Genomic DNA, 5631 nt, shown 5'->3' with positions numbered 1-5631 from the left:
AGCAACTTAAATGGTCACGGCCCATTGGTGGCTCTCAGCTGATGTCACCAATTCCTCGGTAATGTTGGAAGCTGCAGTCCTGAACTCAGTGGAGGCACTGACTGGCCTGCTGTACAGGGGGCCAAAAGCCCCCTATCCTCTTACTCCTATGCGCACGACCATTAAAGTATGGCGCACGGGTAACTCCTGGTGCTCCAGGAAGGCCCTGGAAATTTCCCCGGACACCCCTTTGTGGAAAAACCCCAATCTGCCCCATTTCCACACGGTCCCTGATCCCGCCTTTTGGGCAAAACATGCTCTGAAACGGATCTCGGACATTGTGGAGTCCACTTCCTTGATCTCATTTGAAGCACTAACCGCACGGAGGGCTATCCCCCCCAAGTGCTTTTTTCGCTATTTACAACTCGCCCATGCCTTCAGCGCTCAATTTCCAGGAGTTGGGATTAGCCTGGGAGAGTCTCGACTGGAGTCCCTGGATGGGACGGAGAGACTGAGGAAGCCGGCCTCCTGTTTCTATAAACCATGACTTCCTCTGGCCTGCTCACATTACAGACTAAGTGGAGGGTGGACGTCCCAGACATGGATGAGGAGGACTGGGAGGAAGTATGGGATGCACCCTTTAAACAATTGGTTGCCATAAGGGATAGAATGGTGCAATTTAAGATATTGCATAGAGCCTACTTTACACCTCACCGATTACACAAAATGAATGCGTCCATCTCCCTATCAGATGCACTGTACTGAATGTAGCTTTACAAAGCAAAAGGCTTCATTCACAAAGCTAACACAATGGGATAAGGATCCTTATTCTCATCACAGTCATAGTTAATTTCAGAGTCCCAACGAGATTTGAAAATAACAGTCACATGGTTAAAATAAGGATTCTCTGAAACGGATCTCGGACATTGTGGAGTCCACTTCCTTGATCTCATTTGAAGCACTAACCGCACGGAGGGCTATCCCCCCCAAGTGCTTTTTTCGCTATTTACAACTCGCCCATGCCTTCAGCGCTCAATTTCCAGGAGTTGGGATTAGCCTGGGAGAGTCTCGACTGGAGTCCCTGGATGGGACGGAGAGACTGAGGAAGCCCGCCTCCTGTTTCTATAAACCATGACTTCCTCTGGCCTGCTCACATTACAGACTAAGTGGAGGGTGGACGTCCCAGACATGGATGAGGAGGACTGGGAGGAAGTATGGGATGCACCCTTTAAACAATTGGTTGCCATAAGGGATAGAATGGTGCAATTTAAGATATTGCATAGAGCCTACTTTACACCTCACCGATTACACAAAATGAATGCGTCCATCTCCCCGTCCTGCTGGAGATGCACGTGTGATGAAGGCGGGTTTTTTTCATGTGTTCTGGGAATGCCCCCTCATCAAGCTCTACTGGGGCTCCACGGTTGACTATATCTCAATATCTCAAGGATCACTTCATTGCCACTCACACCATCACCGAGACTGTGCCTACTGGGCCTGATGGAGGATGTAGCTCCGACCAGATCGGAACGCACATTGGTGGGCCTCACCTTGTTCTATGCACGCAAGGCTATTGCTATGCACTGGAAAAGACCGGTCCCGCCGGAGCTGTCCTTTTGGAAAAAATTGGTGAATGATAACCTACCTCTATACCAGGATACGTATGCTAACAGGGGTTGCCCGGGGAAATTTAATAAAATCTGGGATAGCTGGCTGGAATGCACTAATTCGGCAGCTGACATAGATGCCCGCTCCTGAGTAGGAATTAATGCCTAGGTTGGAAGGCTCCGGATAGATCTAGACAGAATCCGACTTGTGGGACCAGTCGAGATAGGCGCCCCATGCTTAGGATCACATTTCCACCGACCTCCTAACCAGGCTAGGCCTCCTGGCGGTTATGTGGAGGGGCTGTGAGAAGACCTAGTAAGGCCCATTAACTAATAATTCCCCCACCTGAAATGTAGGACCGGAACTGTTTTTATTTTGTTTGATTTTTCTTATTTTTGCTCTTTGTTTTCTTCCTTATTTTCTTTTCCACGGCTTTTTGATGCCATAATGTTATGTTGAATGCACTGCTATGCATGGTGCCACTGATGTAAGGCACAAATAGAGTGCACTGTTGTGATGTATGTATCAAAAAACAATAAAGTGTTTTGCTAAAAAGATAAGGATTCTCTTTACCCTTCTTTCCTAGTTTTCTCATGTTTATTTGACTCTTACTTTTTCTCTACTTCCTCTCTATTGTTCTCTCTTCTATTTTAGTATTGATATGTCTTTTAAAAAACACTTGAGCTGTTAGGTGGATAACTTCTGTTACAATGTTATTGATTACTGTTAATTTTTCTTATTTTTCATGTTGGCTATTATTGCACTCTCAATGTAGGACAATATTATGAATACTCTGTGTAACAAAAGCTTCATTTTCTATTATACAGTCTGTTGTATTTTCAATAAAAACTGATTTGAACAAAAAAAAAAAAAAAAGGATTCTCATCTTGGTGTTAAAGCTTTGTGAGCTGAAATATTAACCCAGCTATAGGAATAAATGGCCAATACACATTTTATGTTCCCCTGATGAATCTTGGATAAGATGACAGGTTGATGAATGCAGTGCAGGGTTGAGAGGTCAGGGTCCAGGCTAATAAGAGAGACCAGGTAGATCAGTGCAGGGAAGAGTTGACAGGTCAGGGTCCAGCCTAAGAAGAAAGGCTCTGTAGATTATTGCAGTGCAGATTTCAGAGGTCATGGTCCAGCCTGAGAAGAGAGGCCAGGTAGATGAGTGCAGTGCAGAGTTGAGAGGTTATGGTCCAGCCTGAGAAGAGAGGCCAGGTTGATGATTGCAGTGCTGAGTTGAGAGGTCAGGGTCCAGGCTAAGAAGAGAAGCCAGGTAGATGACTGCAGTGCTGAGTTGAGAGGTTATGGTCCAGCCTGAGAAGAGAGGCCAGGTAGATGACTGCAGTGCAGAGTTGAGAGGTTATGGTCCAGCCTGAGAAGAGAGGCCAGGTTGATGATTGCAGTGCTGAGTTGAGAGGTCAGGGTCCAGGCTAAGAAGAGAAGCCAGGTAGATGACTGCAGTGCTGAGTTGAGAGGTCAGGGTCCAGGCTAAGAAGAGAAGCCAAAAAGTTTTCTTTAGCTCTTGGCGCTAATGGCTGCCAGCTGAACAATCCACTTGCTGTTGCACACTCAAAGTTTTCAACAGTTTATCACAGTTTTTCACAAAGACTTGAGGGGCTGCTCATCCAAGGCTCTGGGGCTTCCACCACGAACATAGAAAACAAAAGGGAACAGAGCGCCACCTCCGTGTGTAAAATCGTTTATTACAATAAATAAAACAAGGGATAAAGGTACTCACAAACAAACGTTTTCATCAGGCTTTAACAACAAACAAGAGGCCACACTGTCTGTTAACCGAACATGGTATCCCCCGACTATGTAACACGGTAGCCTCGGGTCACATCACTGTCCACAGTCAGCCAAGATTGACGCGTTTCAGGGGCAAGCCCCCTTCATCAGAATCATCAAGAGGTCAGGGTCCAGCCTACGAAGAGAGGCCAGGTAGATGATTGCAGTGCAGAGTTGAGAGGTCAGAGTCTAGCCTAAGAAAAGAAGACAGGTAGATTATTTCAGTGCAGGGTTGAGAGGTCAGGGTCCAGCCTGAGAAGAGAGGCCAGGTAGATGAGTGCAGTGCAGAGTTGAGAGGTCAGGGTCCAACCTGAGAAAAGAAGCCAGGTAGATTAGTACAGTGCAGAGTTGAGAGGTCAGGGTCCAACCTGAGAAGAGAGGCCAGGTAGATGAGTGCAATGCAGAGTTGAGAGGTCAGGGACCAGCCTAAAGCTGGCCCAACACCTATAGAATTTCTGCAGATTATCTATGGACAGATGGAAAAAGTGCAACAGATTCCTCCAGCTACGCTAAACTGTGTGGATGAAGGAATCTCCCACTGGGCCAAACTTCAGTATCTCCACACAAGCTGCATATGAGCAAGTGAAGAGGACTGGTACTTTGATGCCCCCTAGTGGCCAAGAACCATTACAACATGAATAAACCTCATTGCAGAAACATCTGTTCCAGCAGCATGAATACTGCGTTTTGTAATGGTAATCCAGAAATGACAATGAGGGATTAGTATTAAACATCCAAGTAAAGGGTTTACAAGGACCAGATCATCTGTGTATGGAGCTCTCGGTAACAAGATTGATAACAATGCCTGTGTTTAGACTTGTCCTCATATGCTCTTTGCACCTCTGCCCAATACTAAGATGGAAAAACAAGGAAGATTTGATACCAACAATCATACTTGCTGGATGGATACTGAGGATTTCTAAATATTAAAGTCTACACACAATCAACATGCAGTATATGTCTGCAAAACAAGCAAATTAGCCCGTGTTTTGTCACATCAAAACTGCTGTAAGTACAGATAGATACCAGATGATCCTACCAGAAATCCAGTGAGCTCCTAACTTCCTGCTGCACCGCATTTCTAATCAACCCTGCTCAGTTCTTCTCTACTGGACTATACAACAGCTCCCCCTTATGCTACAGAGATTAGGAAAGGGGCAGCTGTTCTTTCAGATCCTTATCGCATCCTATACGTCAGGGGTGGTGAACTCCAGCCCCCCAGCTGTGCTTTAACAACAAATTCCATCATATATCTGCCTCGGGGAGTCATGTCTGTGACTGCCAGTCTTGCAATGCCTCATGGGAATAGTAGTTCCACAACAGCTGCAGGGCCGGCTATGTGCTCCTAGTAATATGTTGTCTTTCTTTGTGGTGTGGTGAGGGTGACATTGTCAGTTAGGAGTGCGAAAGCTATTGGAAAGAGAAACCCTGTGGATCCATGGACTAGGATCTGGACTATCACGAGGGTTAGAGTGATATTAAAGTCAAAAGGTTCTTAAGCTAAATCCCATGCTGATGAAATCACTTACAATGGATGCTGTTCTTTGATGTTTAGGTGTTAGCTTCTGGTAGAATCAGCTTTTTAGCCCCCAATGTGACAGCAATCAAGTTAAAGTGTAAAAAACAAACCCAAAAAAAGTTTAAATAAAAAAAGTTTAAAAAAATTTGAAAGTCTCATTTAAAAAAAAACACACCAAAATGTTTTAAGTCCCCCGCGTGCATGCACTTATAAACGTAAATACGCGTCGGGTGCGCCTACGTGCGAAAACAATGATTACACCGCACATGTTACACATCGCAGTGAACGTCGCAGTGAGAGCAATCATTCTAGGCCCATCAATCACTGATAACACTAAACTGATGAGTGGTAAAAGCTTTTCAAGCATCGCCTATGGTCAATTTTAGGCATTGTAGCTTTTTGTGATTTCGGGGCGAGCGCAATTTTAAAGCTGTACATGTTTAGTGTCGATTTACCCGATGTGAACCCGTATTTTATATTTTACCACAAAATTGGGTAATAATAAATGTTTTATAACATAAAGTAGGGAAAACAGGGGGTTTTTTTCAAAATATTCGGTTCTTTTTTCATTATATAGTAAAAAATTAAACCCCCAGTGGTGATTAAATACCTCCAAAGGAAAGCTCTATCTATCCCCCAAAAAATAGTACGACATTAATTTCAGTACAGGCTGTGGCTGAAACACGTTAGCAGGTTTATGACGTGAACTGTTCATGTGATTTTTAAAGAGG

This window comes from Nanorana parkeri, unplaced genomic scaffold (genome assembly GCF_000935625.1).
Source record: "Nanorana parkeri isolate BGI_ZX_2015 unplaced genomic scaffold, ASM93562v1 scaffold50, whole genome shotgun sequence".
Lineage (NCBI taxonomy): Eukaryota > Metazoa > Chordata > Amphibia > Anura > Dicroglossidae > Nanorana > Nanorana parkeri.
This window is presented reverse-complemented; position numbering follows the sequence as displayed.